Genomic DNA, 22,626 nt, shown 5'->3' with positions numbered 1-22,626 from the left:
AATTGGGGGAGGGGAGTCAGACTCACTTAACAATCACAGTTCACTTAACGATTGCAGTGATTTAATGGCTCCAGCAAAAAAAGGTCATAAAATAGGGCACGACTTAACAATCATATTACTTAGTAATATGTGGGATAATGAAAACATTAAAAAATAAAAAGCAGTTGTAAACACCAATGAATGATTAAAAAAAACATTTTTGCATAGCATATCAGATTGGAACGGATATAAAATGTCTACCAAAAAAAATGTTCATGAATTCGGGTGGATCACAACTTGATTAGTTGTGAATGATTAAAAAGCTTTAAAGCTATTAATAACACTGTTTATTAAAACATTTATTACACCACTATCACTTCACATCATAAAACAGAAGATGTATCTTATGGTGATCTTATTAAGGAAAAAAGATTCAAGGATTCTTGGGTTTTCCAAACTAGAGGGACGAAATTTCATATAATAGTAACAATCCTTTTTTTATAAATAAAGATAAATTTAATCACAAATCTATTTTTCTCAATATTTCTTCCAAGTATTTTACAATGACTTCATCAGTGGAATTAAGAAACATGCATTCAATCCTTTGTATATAAAGCAACTCTTATTGGGGGGGGGGGAAATCAGAATATTGTTAAAAGAAATGCAAGCCTACAAAATGTCAAAAGGGAATACACTGTATTATTTATTTAACATCCTAGATTTTTGTAACATATTTTGCATAAATTATTTGCTATTCAAAATACTTTATTTGTCATTTTTAAGACTCATCCTAACTTCATCTCTTCAGTTTTCAATTTCTCCAGTCATTGTCACATACAATCCTTGGAATTCTTTCTGGCCACTGCTAGAAATTGGACGCAAAGTTCCTATCAACTGGTGGCAAGAGATTTAGGAAAACAGGGAGGTATTTCCTAGGAGAGGCGTAGAAAATGGTTAAAAACAAAGAAGCCAGCTCACTTTTCTTCATTGTCCCATCAAGGTTCCCAAAGATGTAACCTAGAATAGGGGTCCCCAACCAGCAACTGGGCCACACAAACAAGCAAAGCCCCATCCACGAAATGCAGGCAGCACACAAAACCACGCCCCACCAGTCCATGGAAAAACCTCTCTCCATGTAACTGGTCCTTGCTGCCCAAAATGTTGGGGACCTCTGACCTAGAAGCTCTGTGTAACAAAAGGATGACAATGTGTAACAAAAGGTTCTAGTGTTAGAGTTCTTAGATTTCTGATCTGCAGAATTAATTGAGGGGAAAAATGGTCTATACTATATATTAACTTTCAGAGCAAAGTTATTTTTCACAATTATGAAATTTTAGAAGAAAATGGCCTTTCTTTGCATTATGTTAAGTAAAAATATGAATAACAAACAGATATATTATTGCATTCCTGGATTGCTGCTGCTGTTCCATGTTGCTCACATTGTATGTTACCTTCTGCAGACAGTAGCCACTAAAAATAAACTGGTTTTAGTCCTACAGTTAATATGGGAAACCTTAGGTGTAGGGATAAAATTACTACAACTACTGTATGTGGAGAAATCCAGGGGGGGGGAATCTATGCGATTATTAAGAATCAACAACAACTTGATGATACATAATCAACCACAAGGAGAATATTGTTCCATCACTGGAGGGTTTTAAGAAGAAATTGTACAGACATTTGTCATGAATGGTATAGGGCAGGGGTCTTCAAACCTGGCCCTTTTATGACTTGTGGACTTCATCTTCCTGAATTCCTCAGCCAGGCAGACTGGCTGAGGAATTCTAGGAGTTGAAGTCCACAAGTCATAAAAGGGCCAAGTTTGAAGACCCCTGGTATAGGTTCTCCTTCTTGAGCAGGGGGTTGGATAGAAGACTTCCAAGATCCCTTCCAACTTTGTTATTCTGTTATTTCTGTCCATAAGTATATATTTTTTTAAATTTTTAATGTTTATCAACTTTTTTGGCCACAGCTTGTAGATATCACTACTTATTTTAAACACAATGAAGATTTTACCACGTGGGCTTCTGTGCACACATAACATTGCAAGATAAACCAAGGCAGTTGCAAGAACACAGTAGAAAAAAAGCCAACACATCACAATTGTACTTAGAAAAATAGACTCCCAAATCTATCTGGTCTTTGATCAAATAAGTGTGTGTCTTGCATGTAAGAAACAGCAATGAAGAGCAGATGGTTATTGCCTTTTCAGGCTCAGATTTGCTCTCATGTTTTTACATTTTCAACCTAACATGCAAAAAGGGAGTCTGAGCATCTACTGTATACTTACGATGCTTTTCATTTGCAATGTAACATCTGTTTTCATTGAATGCCGCATTACAGGCACAGAAATAGAAGCACAGATCACTGCACTCCATTCCACTATTTTTTGCAAAACATAGAATAGACTTTATCACAAAAATTAAAATGAGGACATTTTGGCTAGAGAAAAACACATAAACAACATATCAGCAAACCTTTAATAACTGTTTGATGCATGGGAAGCACCTGCCCTTTCCAGGAAAGGAAAAATGCAGGAATAGGAAGAAACGGATAAAATACTTAAGAATGTTTAAATGCTTCATTCATCAAATATATGCCTTTAATTACATTTGTTTTTCCAAGTCATTATAAGTTGGCTATATAAAATTTTCTAAAAATGGAAAGCAGTGTTTTTCAAACTCGGCAACTTTAAGATTCTTAAGTCTTTAAACTTTTTGAAACTAAAAATTAAGAAAACCAAGATCATGGCATCCGGCCCTCTCAATTCCTGGCAAATAGATGGGGAAGAAATGGAGGTAGTGACAGATTTTATTTTCCTGGGCTCCAAGATCACCACAGATGGGGACTGCAGCCAAGAAATTAAAAGACGCTTGCTTCTGGGGAGGAAAGCCATGGCAAATCTAGACAGCACACTAAAAAGCAGAGACATCACCCTGCCAAGAAAAGTACGTATAGTCAAGGCTGTGGTCTTCCCAGTTGCAATGTATGGCTGTGAAAGCTGGACCATAAGAAAGGCTGAACATCAAAGAATTGAGGCCTTTGAACTATGGTGCTGGAGAAGACTCCTGCAAGTCCCTTGGACTGCAAGACAATCAAACTGGTCAGTCCTAGAGGAGATCAACCCTGACTGCTCTTTAGAAGGCCAGATCCTGAAGTTGAAACTCAAATACTTTGGCCACCTAATGAGAAGAAAGGACTCACTGGAGAAGAGCCTAATGCTGGGAAAGGTTGAGGGCAAGAGAAGAAGGGGATGAGGTGGCTGGGTGGAGTCACTGAAGCAGTAGGTGTGAGCCTAAATGGACTCCAGAAGATGGTAGAGGACAGGAAGGCCTGGAGGAACGTTGTCCATGGGGTCGCAATGGGTCGGACATGACTTTGCAACTAACAACAACAACAACAAAGTATTTAAGATTTCAATTCCCAGAATTTCCCAACCAGCAAAGTTGCCTAAAACACTGATGTAAAGAAAAGCTAATTTTATTGCTCAAAACAAGGAGGAAAAATTTGTCCTCTTTTTCAAGCTGTATTTATATGGAATATAAATTAAGAGAGTGTTAAGTAAAAATAAAAATATAATTGAATTTATTTACATATAAAACATACTCATTTTTATTATACAACTTTCCAAATAGAGTAGGGTGGGATAGCTAATACCCTTAGATAAGTGTTTTACAAGTTTAGCAACTTTAAGGTGTGCGGACTCCAGCAAGTTGAAGTCCACAAATGTCAGAGTTGCCAAGGTTGAGAAACACTGCTTTAGAAGTCAGAATTAAAATTCAAAACTATCTGGATGAATTGGATAAATTGTCATAAAGTAATAGGTTGAAATTTAACAGCCAAGAGCAAAGATTTCACTTAGAACAAAATAATACACAAGAATACGATAGGGGACTCACTGGAGAAGAGCCTAATGCTGGGAAAGGTTGAGGGCAAGAGAAGAAAGGGACAACAGAGAATGAGGTGGCTGGATGGAGTCCCTGAAGCAGTAGGCATGAGCTTAAATGGACTCCAGAAGATGGTAGAGGACAGGAAGGCCTGGAGGAACATTGTCCATAGGGTCGCGATGGGTCGGACACGACTTCGCAACTAACAACAACAACACGATAGGGGTACTTGAGCTATTTTTTTTTAAAGATCTGGAAACAGTGATATATGGCAAACTGAATAGGAACCATAAATAGGACATCATTGAAAAGAAAGAAATTGCAATTGTAGGCTGTGTCACCAGAAATACAGATTCTAAATCAGAGGAAGTACAGATAGTCCTCCACTTACAAATGAGCCCCAAATTTCCATTGCTAAGCAACAGTTGTTAAATAAATTTTGCCCCATTTTAAAACATTTCTTGCCAAGATTGTTAAGTGAATCTCCAGAGTTGTTAAATTAGTAACATGATTGTTAAGTGAATCTGGCTTCCCTGTTGACTTTGCTTGTCAGAAGTTCCCAAAAGGTGATCACATGACACCGGGACACTGCAACTGTTGTAAATGTGAGTCAGTTGCCAAGCGTCTGAATTTTGATCACGTGACTATGGAGATGTTGCAATAGTCACAAGTGTGAACTTAAGTCTATCTTAAGTCCCCTTTTTCAGTGGCTTTGTAACTTTTAATGGTCATTAAATGAATGATTTTAAGCTGAGGACTACCTGTAACTATATTTTTAATGCTATTCTGCTTTAGTCAGAGCTTACCTCAAGCAAATAATGGACCTAGGTCTGGGGACCATACTTTAACAAGGATTCAGAGAAGCTGAGACAGTGTCAGAAGACAAGCACTATGAAGAAAGATGGAAGGATTGGATATATTTAGCCTTAAAAATGTGAATTGAGCAGAAATACAGCTGCCCATTATATGAAAAGTTTCACAGCTTGTTCTCTTTCATTTTAGAATGCAGGATGCATAAAAATGAAGTTTTAGTTACAGGAGACCAGATTCTAACTAAATGACAGAAAAAACCTCTAGTGTGCTTTTTGAATGTCATTTAAAAATACAACAAGAAGTAACAAAGCAATACAATAACAAAAAGTATGTGTATTATATTTATGTATGAGCTTCTGAGATACCCTCTTCATTCAGCCGTAAAACCTCTTGAAAAGTATCACAGATAAACATATACTGTTGCTCAATTTATCCCTCCTTGTAAAAGAAGTCATTAAAAATATATGTTTGGAATATGCATAGGATTACAGGAAACAATAAATATCTCATTGAGGAGGTCCTCAACTACAATCGTCTCATCCTTTCTTCATTGATCAAAGAAAGGTTGCTAGGTAACTCTTCAAGGCTTTCCTCTGTGCTCCAAACTCAGGGAATAAAAAAACTTTTGCAATAATACATATTTCTTTTCTTTTTGCTCATCCAAACTTCCTTTCCTTCATTTCATAAATGGAACATGGATGAATAGTCCACCTGATCTGAAGGAAGTATGAAAAGTACGGAATGGTGTTGTTCTTCTGAAACCTAAGGAAGTAGTCCAGCATTTTATAATACCAGCTATTGAAAATGAATCCATTTGTGAATGAATGCATTTGCATCAGTTTACTGCATATCAGTGTTCCCTAACTTCAGCAACTTAACCTCTGAAGTTCAACTCTCAGCATGATGGCTGGGAGTTGAAGTCCACAAGTCTTAAAGGGGGCAAGTCCTAAAGCTGCTGAGACTGAGAAAGTGAGAAATACTGCTGCATGTCCCAAGTTGCAAACAGGTGCTATACCTGATACAGGTTTTGTAGCTATGAGATGAATACCACAATAATCTTGTGGGTGAAGACTTTTAGGTCACTGTGAAATGTAAGGCTCAAGATATAACAAATCAGGGGGTTGAAACAAGCTATTTCAATGTCAAATGAAAGGTAAGGCCGCTGTCAGTAAGGTGGTTCCAACATAAGGACACTTCCAGGAAGGTCAGAGAAAAGCAGGACAGGATTGGGGGTCAGGATTTTTCCAGTACAAAATAATTGACACACTTCCAGCTATGGAACCACTAATGTTGGCAGTGGTGGGATTCAGCCAGTTCACACCAGTTCGGCAGAACCAGTAGCTAATTTTTTTGTTGCCCAGGGCCAGAATGGACTTCCGGAAGCGGCATCCACACAGAAAACCAGTTGTTCACATATTTGAACCCCACCATTGAATGTTGGGCTTCATAAATTGCTCCCTTGAATCTCTTAACAATCCAAATCAAGGACTTAATCATATAGAGGAATGTTATGAACTATGATCAGTCATGCAGACTGCTTTTTTAAACTTCCAAATACTACACAAAATCATTACACACACACACACACATGTATATGTATATGTATATGTATATGTATATGTATATGTATATGTATATGTATATGTATATGTATATACATATCAATCAGAATAAAACTACCACAATGGAGAAAATATTTTTAATATTTGTTTTTGTTATATGTGCACAATACATTTTCTAGCCCATCTGTGCTTGTATATTTTCCTATATGTTAATTCTTTGGCCACAGTGATTAATTTGCTGCAAATCACTGCCACACCTTAATATTTGTAAAAAGAATTTATTAGCTATAGAAAACTTCCTTTCTTTTATAGATCAAAGCATCTGATACAATCTTAAAGTTGCTTGTTTTTTGTTTTGTTGTGGTTCTTTTGTTATTAAATTCCTCCCACACATTATTTCTAAACTTAAATGCTGCATAATATAGAAAAATTAGGTCAATACATATATACTTTTTCTTCTGACTAATTACAGGCATTTACTTTAATTAGATTTCATAATAAATAGTTAATCTTGATGAATTCTACTGTTTTAATGTTGTTTTAATGAATATCAAAACAATTAGTATATTTTAGTGTTTGCCACCAGAACATGAGAGGATTTTGAGTAATCTGAAAATACAGTGAACTAAATGATGAAAATTTTCATGACGGGGAACTTGCAGCCTGCTCTTTCACCCTCTGTCTTGCAATAAGAATTACATTATAACTACTATTTATTTCAAAGATCTAATGCAGCCACAGTGGTGACTATTTTCAAGTGTCATCTAATTTTATACTACCTCTGTGAGAGCGATAATCTACAAATAAGTATTAATTAAAAAGTGTTAATACTTAATTACTTTGGAGATGTACTGCATCTTTATTACTGCCAAATGGTCTCTGAATGAAATAAAGTAAGATTCCAGGGAGACGGGAAAAGCAGAACTTCCTAGTACTAAACAGTTGCTCCTAATAGTAATGGAAATGTGATTACTGTGAAGCATTTGCCCTGATGGTAAGTTGCTGGCTCAAAAAATGTGAATCTTCTCCCAGGTAGTACAAGTACAAGACCCGCACCATTCCTTGAGTAGTCTTCCCTTCCACTCCCAGCCCATTGTAAATGCATTCCCCATCCATGTTGTCCAGCTTCAGTTCAGAATATCTGTAGCTCAGGGTTGAAATGAGGGATCCTTGGTGCTCTCTGAGCTTGGTTGCTTTCTTGCAGACATTTCATCACCCAAACTACCCCAACCCACTGTTAGCACTGATGAGGTTACCTAGTTTGGGTAATCTGCAAGAAAACAACTAAGCTTAGAGAGCACCAAGGACTCCTCAGCTTCAGTTCAGAATTGCTGTTTTCTGACCAGTTCTAAAGAATGGCTGGTCTCCAGGCCTTCATTGCATTCTGGTAGCAGCCCCAGTTCTGCTGCTGGTCTATTAAATTCTCCACTGGTCAGCAGTTGAATTGTTTTCCTCTGGTGCTGGTTTGTTTTTGTTTTTCACAATCTTGCAGTTTGTCTGCAGCTCCTCTTAAACTAGAAGGAAACATTTGAAACATGCTGCAGTGTTCTATCTATTCTGAAATTGTTTTCAAGTGTTGAAGGAAAAATCTTCATCGGGGTCCAGTCCAAACCAGGAATAAATGACATGGCAACTGATTTAGAAAGAAGGTTGTAGTTTATTGGAGAGGAGAGCCAGACAGAAAGATGGCTCTGGGAAAAAAACTGACCACATGTAGTAGGGTTTTATACGTTCTTGGGCTTTTGTTTGGAGTCGTTCCTGTGGCATGAACTTTGACCTGAGTCTGAGTGTGCCTTTCTGGTATTCTGATGGTGGTGGGTTAACCCTATTATGTCCCAAAGGTCATATTCTGCTTCCCTGGGGGTGTGGCTGATGACAATTGGATTTTTTTGGTGTGAGGGATTGTTGATTCTAGAGATCTTTGTCTTTCTAATCCCAGCTTCCTGACTCCAATCTCTCTGACAAGATTATCACATCTGCATTTCTGCAGACCTGGTTTCTGTTTGGGGCAGAGAGACTTGGTGTGTGTGGAGGGGGGGGTTGGTTTCTGCCTTTAAAATCCTTTGGGGAAATATATTCTGCCTTTTTAATATTTCCCAAAATACTTCTTTCTCTCTGGAGTCTTCCCACACAAGGAAGAGTGTGCTAGTGGTCTAAATTTTAATAAACAAATGCTATGCAGATAATACTATACTATTAGTAAATGACAACCAAGGTTTGCAGATTTAACTCAAACAACAGTATGAATTGAATACACTAGATGTGCTCAATATGAATCTGAAAAAAATGGTTAAACAAAATCTCTGAAATATATATGAAATCAGATATTCCCCTAAAGCAGTGTTGGAGACAACTATAATCTTTCTGACAGTTGAAGGCCACATGTCTTAAAGTTGCCAAGTTTGAGAAACAGCAGTGTTCCCCAATCCCTGGTCTGTGGACTGGCACAAGGCCACAGCATGCCAGAAATTGGCCCTGCAAACAAGCGAAGCCCCATCCACAGGATGCAGGCAGCACATGAAACCATGCCTCCCCCTCCAATCAATGGAAAAACCTCTCTCCATGGAACCGGTCCCTAGTGCCCAGAAGGTTGGGGGTAACTACTCTAAAGAATGGACTACTAAGTTATGGAAGTGGAGATTATCATCAATACTGATTCAAGGGGAATGCAGTGTGGAGACAACATATAATCAGATTGAAAAATCTGTATATGTAGCCTGGCAAAAATATCATGTTTTAAACAGTAATATCAAAAGAACAAAAAATACTGATGGATGCCAGCCCCTCCATTAGAACTATAATGAAGAGGTGGTGGCAGGATGTGCAATTCACAAGTGGAAAGAATCTGTTCTTTGTTAAGTGTCACCAGGCTGGGTGTACCGATTCCTTATAGGATAGTTGGCTTATTTTTCCTGCCTCAATCTGGAGATCTCCACTTTTAGAAATGAATTGTCCAGGATACTAACCCTGTGACTAATGTCAAATGTGCATAAGGTTAAAATGCTTAACGTTCAATTTCATCATAGCAACCTAATTAATGCACCTACATCCCTGAAATTTGCACCAAATTCTCCACCAATTTCTCAATGTTATACATCATTTTCACACAAGTTCAGAAAGTAATATGGCAAATTCTATCACAGTTACAGAAGTAACATCTGCTCATTGAGTTGAAAAAAATCTTCACATATTTGGAGAAAAATCTGTAGGAACATTAGTGAAATAAAAACCCTTATTTCATCAGAAGAAGGGGTATATAGAGTTCAAATATACAGGTACTCCTTGATTTACAACCATTCACTTAGTGGCCATTCAAAATTACAACAGCACAGAAAACAGTGAATTATGACTGTTTTTCACACTACCATTGCAGCATCCCCAGGGTCACGAGATTTACATTCAGATGCTTGGCAACTGGTTCATATTTATGATGGTTGCCATGTCCCAGGGTCCTGTGATCATCTTTTGTGACCTTCTGACTAGCAAAATCAATGAGGAAGCCAGATTCACTTAACAATCATGTTACTAACAATAACTACAATGATTCACTTAACAACCGTGGCCAGAAAGGTCATAAAATGGGGCAAAACTCACTGAACAATTGTCTGACTCAGCAACAGAAATTTTGGGCTCAGCTGTGGTTGTAAATTGAGGACTACCTATATCTCAGGAAAGTATAGATGTGATCTTGAAATCTAGATAAACACCTATAGAAAACTAAGTTTCTATAATTAAGTCATGAGAATGTAAGTTGGTTGCCCAATTTGTCTCCTATTTTTATTAAACTCTTCTTGATTTTTGGTCAGGGACACTAACAGTTCCATTCCATAAAAGGGTATAACATGTATTTGTTCCAGCGACAGAGCAATAAATCTGTTTTTATTATTACTAAATTTGTGCATTGAGTTAAGATCAGAAAAAATGTATTTTGAATAGACAGGAGAAGCTACTACATTGTAGATCACTGTCTTACATTTACTACTGCTAGCAGAAAGAAAAATCTGTACCTGCCAACAAGAGGCTATTTGTATTCTCTGTAGCCTTTAAATCACCTTTGGATCTGATACTTACAATGTGGCTCTGCAATAAACTAAACCAATAAAAGCTTGCTTTATCTAACAAAGTAGTTATATTCATAGATTATTGTGTAATTAAATTCATTAAGAAATTATATTATAGCCCTTAGTGTGGTAAAACAAGCAGAGGTAGTCTGTAAAGTTTTGGTACCTAAGAAAAGAAATTCAAATGATATCCCCAATTCTCCTTCAATTTGGACCAAAACTTTGAAAGATCTGTTCTGTCTTCTTCCTCTTTCACTTTTCTCATAGTATTGGTTTGCAATAAAAGAACTGCTTAAAATGCCTTGTTTGAAATCTTAAATAGTCTTCTAAAACCTGAACAGCCAATGTAATTTTTCTTGCATGCAAAATAATTGCTGTCACGTTTATTTATCTGAATAGTCAATGTGTGCTCCTCATGCTTTCTTGGAGGCAAAGAGCTGCTACCTGAACACCCACAATCTGGGCCAGCTCAGGTTCCACTAAAAGAGGTGAAAGGTTGACCAGTTCCTTACACACACACACACACACACACACACACACACACACACACACACACACACACTCCAAAACAGCATTTAGCAGATCTTGGAAAAATGTATTATAAGACAATTTTCACTCAAATTATTTGCATCAATGTTACCTATGTCAACGTTATCTCCTAAGGTTTTACATTACTGATATAGAACTTCAGGTGAAAAGTTCTGGAACAGTGAATATGTGCGCAAATTAGACAGAGATTCAGTCCCACTGAAGTTCAAGGAAAGATTGCAAGAGATGGTCTGTGTTAGCCAAAAATCAGGAGGAGTCTGGTAATACCTTTCCAGACTAACACATTTTATTAAAAGGCATAAATTTTAATGCCCTACATCTCATGAGTAAGCTATAGCTCATGAACATTTATGCCTTTTCATTACATTTGAAAACATGCTACTGGGGTGAGGATAAAGAACATTTATTTGAACAGAATCCTTTCATAACTGTATGAAGCCCCTAGGACAGGTCATCTGCCAGCATAGGGTGAGGTGTTTTTAATACACCAATTATACTTAGCTATATATCTTTGCCATGGGCAAAAGGGAAATGCAATGAAAATCCTAAATGAATGCCTGGGGGCTGTCAGGACCTGGATCGAGAGAAAGAGGCTCAGATTCAACCCAAGTAAGTTGAATTGTTCGTTGGTTTAGAAGCCAACTGATTCTTGAATGGTTGCAGATTCAGCTTTTGATGGGGCTGAACTTCTCCTGAAAGTGCAGACTTGCGGTCAGGGAATCCTACTGGACCTATGGCTCCTGCAAGAGGGTCTAGGACAGGGGTAGGCAAACTCGGCTCTTTTATAACTCATGGACTTCAACTGGGAGTTGAAGTCCATGAGTCATAAAAGAGCCAAGGTTGCCTACCCCTGGTCTAGGATAACCTGCCATGGGACAACTCACCACAGACAGTTCAATATTGTATTAATCGTTTCATTCAGTTGCTTTTGTGACTGGTGATGTTTTCATCAAAATCATTGTAGCTCTTGGGTTTATGGATTGGGTTTATTTTATTATTACCGGACACGGTTCCATTGAAAATAATTTAATTTTTGTATTTGTTTAATCATCCTGCACCAAGTTGACAATGGCAAGTTGGCCCACAGTGAGTTGGCTGTGGCGATTTGTCCCACTCCACCTGCAGGAAGAGCAGATGAAGGTTGTATTTTGCTCATCTGGGGCTGGTGAACCACTTGTGGCCCTATCTATAATAAAAGGTAAAGGTAAAGGTTCCCCCGCACATGTGTGCTAGTCATTTCCGACTCTAGGGGCCGGTGCTCATCTCCGTTTCAAAGCCGAAGAGCCAGCGCTTGTCCGAGGACGTCTCCGTGGTCATGTGGCCGGCATGACTAGACGCCAAAGGTTCATGGAACGCTGTTACCTTCCCACCGTAGTGGTCCCTATTTTTCTACTTGCATTTTTTTACGTGCTTTCAAACTGCTAGGTTGGCAGAAGCTGGGACGAGTAACAGGCGCTCACTCTGCTACGCGGCACTCGGGATTCGACCCGCCAAACTGCCGACCTTCTGATCGACAAGCTCAGCATCCTAACCCACTGAGCCACCACGTCTATAATCTATAATCTATAATCTATAATAGGGTGCTCTAAATAGGGTTTCTCAGGCATTTGTCACTTTGCAATTTGATTAGTTCAATTTTCTCTACCGGGGGCACCACCTGGAAACTTCAACTGATGCGGGAAAGTAGCTGTCCATGTGTTTATTGGGCAATTGCAGACCTGTCACTTAACACTACTGCTGCAGAAAACTGCAAGGACTACTAGGGCCATTTTGGGGAGCAATTCAGGGTGTTGGTTATTACCTATAAAGCCCAATGTGGCTTGTGGCCTGAGCATGGTATACAGTAAATTGCCTAAATAAACTCTTTCCACCTGACTTGGATAAACAGGCAGTGCCTGGTGAAGGTTCCCTCCTATCAGAAGTCACGACAGGAGGGGACAGAAAGGCAGTGACTCTGGGTGACTGTTTTCCTCTTTGGAGTAGTTTACTTCCTGAGACCAGATTAGCCACTTCTGAAAAAAAAGAGTTAAAGCCTAATTTTTCCAGCTGGCCATCAGTGCAAATAGCTATTATTCTGATTAGCTGCTGAGAAAGAACCAGTACATGACATATTCTTTAGCTAAAAGCATCGTATCATTTAGCACATGGTTAAATATTCATCTCTGAATTGTTCTTGTTCAGGTCTTGAAAATGAAAACTGTCTTCTACTTTGACGCCTCTTGCACTTTTGAATAAATGGAAAATAGCTCTAATATGATGTTTCTCTGCCAGCTTCTTTGAACTCGTTAGAATATTTTGAACTCCCTCATTTACATGGTAAGACTGCAGGCATGCTTCCATTTTGTCTATTCTCCATTTTTCCGAATACATCAAGATCAATACGTTGGTCTCTCTTATTAATGACATTCATTTCATGCTACCGGAGCTGCCCACACAGAATTTTGAAATTATGTATGTTTCCTTTCCCCTTTGCCATTATTCATTCACAAACAGTTCTTGTCAAAGTATTGTTCTCCATAATGACAGCTATGGCATCTTCCTAATTTGTCGCTTCCACTATGGATATTCCCAAATCTTATTTCAAAATTTTAAAACAATGCAAAGAAAAACATGTAATTTCAGTTACACATTAAAATCACTTACTACCAAGTTCAGTGAATGAGGATTGCATGTGGGTAAAAGAAGCTTGAGGGCATTTAAGCTTTGACCCTGCACTGTCCTTCTTTCATGTTGACATCGTTACTGTAGCCCTCAACTCTCAGGACAAAAAGCAAATTTCCCACAGCAGCTCCTGAAAGTACCATTATGATAGTCACGCCCCTGCAAGGATATTTTCACCAGGTTCTGAAAATGATGAAAAACGCACTATTAAAACTATTTGCTCTGTATGGTGGATGCCATGTCTGAAGTTCTGACCATTGCTGACAATTTAATGGAACAGGCCACTGATCTGAAGAGCAATCCAGTGCTAGAGTTTTGGTAACAACCATTCCCATAGCAGTGAAAATTCTTCAGAATATCTACTGGTAAAGAAACAGATGCAATTTGCCCATCCATACTACTACTAATAATAATAATAATACCAAAGTTGAAAGGGACCTTGGAGGTCATCTATTCCAACCCACTGCTCAGGCAGGAAACCCTATACCATTTCAGACAAATCGTTGTCCAGTCTCTTCTTAAAAACTTCCAGTGTTGGAGCATTCACTGCTTCTGGAGGCAGGTTGTTCCACTGGTTAATTGTTCTGTCAGGAAGTTTCTCCTTAGTTCTAGGTTGCTTCTCTCCTTGGTTAGTTTCCATCCATTACTTCTTGTCCTGCCTTCAGGTGCTTTGGAGAATAGCTTGACTCCCTCTTCTTTGTGGCAACCCCTGAGATATTGGAACACTGCTATCATGTCCTCCCTCATCCTCCTCTTCATTAGACTAGACATACCCAATTCCAGCAACTGTTCCTTATATGTTCCTTATATACATACTCCTTCCATGTACAGAATATTTTCTAGTGATTTGCTGCCTTCTGATGGCTTCCTACATTTCTAGCTGATTTTTTTTTCCAGTTCTATAAACATAATATGACTGCAACTCAGCCTGGAAGACTTTGCAATGAAAACCACTATGGAAATTTCTCAGTTTTTGAGTACAAAAACTTTCCACTTTGTCATCATGGAGGGTTTTGCTACAGAATGTGTTGGACTGAAACTTTAGTTTACATTAATTTTCCCCTGAAACATGGAGATTTTCATTTGCAGTAATCTGTACAGTACAAGAATATAGTTGAACTAGGTCTATAGTCCTGGATCATATAGACCAGGGGTTTCTGACCTGGACAACTTTAAGACCTGTAGACTTCAGCTCCCAGGAATTCCCTAGCCAGCATTCACACATTCTTTTTTTAAACTGTGCCAATTAGACTGACTCACCCCAGACAGTTTTTTTTTTGTCTCCCTGTAAGGACTGGGGAGATGCTTTTGATAAAATCATGATATGAAAGTGCAATTTGAAACTTTCAAATCTATATGCAATGGCTTTCTATTGTCTCCTATATCCTATATACTATTCTATTGCTACTAGTACTAATTACCATGCTAATTACTATTACCAGAACAATTACCTATCACATTCTATTACAGTATTCTATTCCTATTAGAATAGTAATAGAGAGCACTTTTGGACAAGTGATTAAGGCACCAGGTAGAAATCAGGAGATGGTGAGTTGAAATCCTGCATTAGGCATTTCTGCTCTATTATATTCTATAGCACAACTATTCTGTTATTGTCACATCATTTCCTCTTTACTGTTTTACTACACTCTACAATATTATAGAACTGGCAATGTTTTCATCGTATAAATCCTGTTCTGCCTTAATTCCTTTCTTTGCACCTTTCCACCCCTTGCTTTTACCTTCATACTGCTCTACTTCTTCCTCCAAACCATCCCTTTAAAGGAAAAATACCTTCCTTTATTCATCTGCTTTTCAGTTTGCTGGTTAAGTCCACACAGTTCTTAAAGTTGCCAAGGTTGGACACCCCTGATTTATAATATTCTAGTGTCAAAATAACTTAAATGAGAGGAAGCCATTCCATGGTTTTCAGTGTAAATAATGTTAAAAACATCCTGGAAACCAAGTCTGCATAATAAAGGAATATGAGAAGAAAGCTCTTAATGATAACATGGATTGGGAGGTAAATATTAACTATTTTAATATATCACATATTAAAAATAATGAAAAATACAATTATCTTTAACAGCCCTGCCGATTAGACTCCCCACTGGAATGATTATAGTGCAGGGATTGCTATCTTGAAATGAATAAATCACCATGATTCTTTTCTTTCTTGCATAGAGAGTATGAAATTTTTTTGAAAAGATTCTGATAGTCTTTCAATAGTTGCAGCTATATTGACTTTTCATAAACTATTTTTAGCACCTAATTGGGGAAAAACATTCAGACGCATTAGACAGGGTTCATAAAACTGATTTTTAATCCTGAAAACAGAGAATTCATCACCATGTAGGCTTAAAATAAAAAGGTTGATTTATGAGCCATACAATGAGGATTGATTTCAAAGATAAATTCTTACTTTGTATGCAAATCTCTAGTTTAATCAACTCTTTTAACACTCTTTGGAGAAGCAAAAGGATGTGGAAGACCTGGCTAAATAAATGACATACATGTGTCTCGAATATGCAATGGGCCAGAATCACTCAACCTACAGAAATGCTTTCTCTGCTTTCAACTGCACTGCTCCAACTCTCTGTAATATTACAAAATAAAGAAACTGAAACTATACAATGAACAAAAATGCAATCTCTTCATTTGTAGGCACTTTATTAAAATGCAATGATTTAATTTTAAAAACTGTTCATTTTTCTAAAAAAAATTGAAGCTCGCCCCACCCCAACAAAAGTTTGATATGAATCTCTCTCTAGAATAGGGGTGTCAAACTCACTGTGTCACATGACGTGTCATGATGTATCTAGAAGAATCTTAACACTAGGAAGAATGTGTACTTCCCCTCTCATAGCAGACAATCGTGACGGATTTGTGCCTGGACTATTATTCATAGTTGATTGGATACATTACTAGCCTATAATTTTCTAACTCTTTTCTTCATTAAAGACAATTATTATTTCTAGCATGTCCACATTTCCATGGAGTCTAGTGCAACACTATTTTCCAAAACAAAAGATTTAAGAATGATTCCATAAATGGGCTGTATTTTCCAGTTAAATAAGAAAGAAATTTAGCCACCTTGAAAAAAAATTGCATTGTGGTTAGAGCCATTTTGTAGGAAGCACATCAAGTATCTACTAATAACAAGAATTTTTTTAAAATAATGGCTACATTGTATCTCCAGGAAAAATATATTTATATAAAAAACATAATCTTTTTGAGAAATAGCTATGGTAAAAAAATGTATAGTAATATATTTTAGTTGCAAGGATTGATGTCTATGGAGGTTTTCAGTCATCCAGGTCATAGTTGTTCCAAAGACGCTTTTCCACGAGGCAACTGGACTTTGGCGGTTTTTTGGTTTTTTTAAAGATGTTTCACTTCTCATCCAAGAAACTTCTTAAGTTTTGACTGGATGGTGGGGAATAGAAGTATTTATACTCCTTGCAGACAGCTGGCCATTTGCATTCTTTTAGAGAATTATTGAAGTAGAGAGTCATTGTAGGAATATAGGAAAAGCTCAGGAGGATCTTCAGCCAACACAACAAACATGCACATTTCAAACCCAAGAATACACTAAGGCAGAAGCTTGTCCACCCCAAGGATAAAACACCCAGACCCAGACTGAACAACATGGTATATGCAGTACAATGCTGTGAGACATGTGCAGATCTGTGCATTGGGGAAACAAAACAATCATTTCATAAACACACGGCACAAAATAGGAGAACAAACCAATCAGGACAAGATTCAGCAGTCTGCCTGCATTTAAAAGACAAAGGCCACTCTTTCGAAGACAGTAAAGTCCACATTTTGGACAGAGAGTACCGATGGTTTGATAGACAGGTCAAAGAGGCCATTTATGTCTAAAGTGAACAGCCCTCTCTCAACAGACAGCAGTCTACAACAGAGTCCTTTAAGCCTTTCCAAGAAAGCTCCACACCCATTTGCAATACTCAGGTGACCCTGATGACACAGATAAACCTCCAAGTGGCCTCAACAACTCTCTAACAGAAAGCAAATGACCGGCTGTCTGCAAGGAGTATAAATCCTTCTATTCCCCACCATCCAGTCAGAGCTGAAGAAGCTTCCTGGATGAGAAGCGAAACGTCTTCAAAGAAAAACAAGGAAGTCCAGTTGCCTCATGAAAAAGCATCTTGGGGACAAGGGTTTGCTTGGAAAATTCATTCTGAATATTTGATAGGATGACAGAAAAAGACACTCTCTTTGTGAATTTTAAACTTTTCAATCTGCAATAGACTATTATTATTATTATTGCCAGGATTTCCTGGAAAGAGATTTTGCCGGGGGGTGATTAATAGTAGTATTGTTAGTTGTCCCTCCTTCAGAACATGTATTGGATTATTCAGATTTTATATCCTATGAAACCTGTCCCTATATTCATTGCCACAGCAGCTTTGATGAGACAGACCGCTATCTCAGTCAATCTCAGATAGATTATGACATAAGATAATTATGTGTTATCTTATGACTATGTAGTGTTGATTTTTAGCAACCACACAGATTGCTTTTCTCCAGGACAACCTGTCCCTAACTTGTTCCTTCAGATCTTCTAACAGCCCATTGCCACTGTAACTGAGTGCATCCACCTTGCTGCCGATCTTTTTCTTCTTCTTTTTCCTTTCACTTTTCCCAGCATGAGAACTTTGTCCAAAGAGCTACAACTTTACATGTGCCCTAAGGTGTCACTAGAGGCACAAATACCTCAAATTATCTGCTTCTGACACGGTGTTTCACAGGGAATACCACTAAAGGCTTGTAGACTAAAGCATTTGAAGATTGGTTGCAGGAATTGGGTATGGCCAGTCTAGAAAAAAGAGGGATTAGGGGTTTCAGAAGTTGTGGGTGCTTTCTCACTGGAGATTTTTAAAGAAGAAACTGGACAGTCACTTGTCTGAAATGGTATAGGATCTCCTGCTTGAGCAGGGGGTTGGACTAGAAGACCTCCAAGGTCCCTTCCAGCTTTGATTGATTGATTGATTGATTGATTGATTGATTGATTACACTATTCTGATCTTTGTAGGTATAGACACATCATGGCATTTGAATGCCTCTTCCAAAGCCTTCATGGTTGCTCTACCAAGTGCAAGTCTCAGGCAAAATTTCTTGACTGCTTATTCCTTTAGTATGGATGGTTGATCCTAAAAGACAAACAGAATCTACTACTTGAGTACCTTCATGGTCATTTCTAAACCTGGTTTGCCATTAGTTTGGCCTTCTTTATATTTAACTTTAGTCCCATTTTTTTCATAATTTTCCTTACATTTATTCCTAGAGCTTAGAAAATGGTAAAATTATTTCCTGCAAAACCCAATGCCAGAAACACAGACTAAAAGTGGATTCTTTAAAGCATTTAATATGTAACTTATTGTCTTATTTTTCCCCATAATAGATTAATATGGTTTTCTTTCTAGAGAGAGGGTAAAGCATGGAAAACACGTTTTTCCTATTTAATTTATGCACAAGCCATTGATATAATCTGTAGCAAACAACCTAAGGTGCATGTGCTTAATGATAAGGAGCAAGGACAGTTTTGTGTCTGTGTAAGTAACACTCACTCGTCAAATGGACAGATAGCTTATCGAGAATCATTAATCATGCAGAGCCATCTAATCAATGTCTGCAACAGCGTCAGGGAGTCAGGTTACCTTTTAGGAGCCACTAGAAACCTTGAATTACAAGGTACAGAAACAGACATTGATTTTGACTCCTGCTTCTTTATTTCCTGGAGCTATACAGTGACGAACTACCATTAATTTTATTGCATAAATCTTTAATATTTCTGTTTACAGTGTGCTTGCTAAACTATAATTTTAAAGCTTAATGGTGCTTCCCTTACAACATTTCAGCTAAGCATGGGGGGGTTGTTGTTTCTGTATAGTGAATTTTGTGTTCTGTCTGAGGCAAATAACAGCCACTGCTGGAAGCTCAGTCAAAAGTACAGGTCAATACAAGTAAAATGGGAAATCAGCCTATGAAGATTATTTTTTTCATATACTGCCAAAGTGCGGTATCTGACCTGAAACAGTACATTATATTCTGCATATGATTTTCTTTTCCTAATACAGCCTCTGACCTCTGAAGAACTACATGGTTTATTGGCCCAAGACTGCTAATATGATTGGAGTTATTAAATATGTCTTCTGTCTACCCAAAGCACAATCCGAAAGGTATTCAGTTGGAAGTAAATTATTTAAAACCAGTGGGATTTATTACTGAACACATATGCCCAAACTAAGCTGTAAGTACTAATAATAATAATCATGTATATTATATTTCTACAGAGATGAGTGCATTGGCTTTAAACCAGACATGTCAAACTCATCACGTCACATGACGTCACACAACGTATCGGAGCTTTTTCTCCTTTGCCAGCAATGGAGTGGGCGAGGTTCCCACGGGCCGGCAGTTTGACACCCCTGCTTTAAACCAAAATTCCCTACTAAGCAGCAAGTTTACCCAAAGGGCTGCATCCTCCCCGGTGAAAATGGTCTTCAGGAAGATCTGCAATTGGTGACGGCTACCCTGTGGCCATTTTGCAAAAGTCTCACATCCATACCCTTAACCATTCTGCAGTTCAGCCCATACAGTTTGAGAGTTTTCCACATATTTGCTGGTTTATTTGTGCCAGCAGTGTGCTGCAGCTGCCAAAAAAGCTAATGTAGTCCTAGGCTGCATTAACAGAGGATAGAATCAAGATCATGTGAAGTGTTAGTGGCCAAAATTGTGGAAACCTTTTGGAAAAAAGTGTACATTTGAGGTTTGATGGCTAATAACACCACTTTTTTGGGCGGTAGTACCATAAAAGTATATATCAATGGAAAGATAATTTAATCAAGAATGTAATGCAACAAGGTTTGTTCAAGTATCTGTATTCTATGAAAGATTATAGCCAAATAACCAAAAACAAGGAAGCACCACTTGCTCAGGTTGATATCAGGTAGCTTTCCTTCATCTGATTGTAGCCAATGAGCATGAGTGTTTAGAAAGCCAATCAGGTGTCATCTTGTTTTGGCAATGAGCCAATCAGATCACGGTAGGATTCGGTTATTGATGTCATGTATTGAAGCTGAGAGGAGGACATTTGTCAGTGTGTTATGTGATCACTATCAAGTTGGCTGGGTTTTTTATGTTCTTTCATTTAGTGAGCTTGTAAAATGTAATAAAGTTAAAGTAATGGTGCAAAGAGTTGACTGGTCACCCAGAAAGTGATGTAAAATAGTATTATTAAGTGAACAAGGCTACAGTTATAAAGAGATTAGAAGAAAATTTGGTGGAAACTTAACCAAAGGTGGCATTTTTAAGTTTTTGAAGAGGTGTAAGGAGACTCAGTCACTACAAAACCACACTGGTAAAGGCAGGAAAAGGTGTACAACAGCAAGTGATGATAGAAGAATTAAGAGACTGTGCCTACATGACAGAAGAAAATCAATTGGGTGTATACAAGATGAAATGGCGCAATGCAATGTGAAGTTGAGTGCAAGGACTGTTTGGCGCAGAATGCAGGAATTTGGCCTAAAATCTAGAATTACACAAAAAAGCCACTTTTATCTCTCAAACAAAAATTGAAAAGACTAAACTGGGCTAAAACCCATGTTACCTGGAAAGAGGAACAATGGGACAGTGTTATTTGGAGTGATGAGACCAAGATCTCCCTGTTTGGTTGTGATGGCATAAAATATGTAAGGAGAATTGGAGAAGATTTGCATTACATGTACCGTGAAACACCCAGTCAGTGTTATGATCTGGGGTTGTATGACATCAAAAGGTGTGGGTAGAATTTGTGTGATTAATGGGAATATAAATGGCCAAAAATACATTGATGAAATACTTGAACCCAAACTGAAGCCTTCCGCACATGATTTTTTCCAAGACAATGAAGCATTTATATTTCAACAGGATTCCATGTCATGTTGCTACTGTGTACAAAAAGTGGTTTCAAGATAATCATATTCCACTGCTGGAATGGCCTGGGAATAGCCCAGACCTTAACCCAATTAAAAATCTATGGACCTGACTTAAGAAACCTGTTAGTCAGAAGCGACCCAGTAATAAAACCCAGTTAATAGAAGCAATCATTCAATCTTGGTTTCACATTAAAACAGCTGCAGAACTAAAGGACTTGGTTCACTCCATGGGAAGACTTTGTATGGCCGTAATTCATGCTAAAGGTTACCCAACTACGTAAGTATTAACTAACATGGTGATAATTTTTGTATCTCATTTTTTCTATGGTGATAATTTTTGTATATCTCATTTTTTCTATGGTGATAATTTTTGTATATCTCTTTTTTTCTACGTGTTTCACTTTTCTTTATAACTGCTATTCTAATACTACATCCTTTATAAAGGTTATTACATTACATTCTTGATTAAATTATCTTTCCATTGATATATAATTTTATGGTACTACTCCAAACAAATGTGGTGTTATTAGCCATCAAACCTCAAATGTACACTTTTCCCAAAATGTTTCCACAATTTTGGCCACTACTGTATAATGCCTTGGTAAGACCACACTTGGAATATTGAATCCAGTTTTGGTCATCACAATATAAAGAAGATGTTAAGACTCTGGAAAGAGTGTAGAGAAAAGCAACAAAGATGATTAGGGGCTGGAGCCTAAAACATATGAAGAATAGTTACAGGAATTGGGTATGGTTAGTCTGATGAAAAGAAAGATTAGGGATGACATGATAGCAGTATTTCAATATTTAAGGGGCTGCCACAAAGAAAATTTATTTATTTATTTATTTATTGATGGGATTTATATCCCGCCCTATCTCCCGAAGGACTCAGGGCGGCTAACAACAAAACATATAATAAGTACAGAAATCAAGATAAAAATGAAATTGAGAACATCAGTGCAGTAAATTAAAATTAGAGAATTTAAAAAATGAATTAAAAATACTAAATATAAATTAATTAAAATGCCTGTCAGTCTAGGTCAGCCTGGTGGAACAGGTGTGTTTTGAGGCCGCGGCAAAAGGATTGGAGGTTTTGGGCCATCCGAAGCTCAGGGGGGAGCTGATTCCATAGGGTTGGCGCTCCCACAGAGAAGGCCCTCCCCCTGGGGGT

At 37.8% G+C, this 22,626-nt stretch overlaps 1 protein-coding gene across 1 annotated transcript in view; it reads right to left on the bottom strand.

The window, feature by feature from the left end:
* The window catches only part of CTNNA3 (catenin alpha 3), a gene marked incomplete at its 5' end in the record, with an annotated part of 847,188 nt that overhangs the window by 616,504 nt on the left and 208,058 nt on the right, over positions 1 to 22,626 (bottom strand). The window lies entirely within an intron of this gene.

The sequence above is a fragment of the Vipera berus genome (assembly GCF_964194415.1).
Source record: "Vipera berus genome assembly, chromosome: 5".
Lineage (NCBI taxonomy): Eukaryota > Metazoa > Chordata > Lepidosauria > Squamata > Viperidae > Vipera > Vipera berus.
The sequence above is the reverse complement of the archived record's forward strand: the minus strand, read 5'-3'. Positions and strand labels throughout refer to the sequence as shown.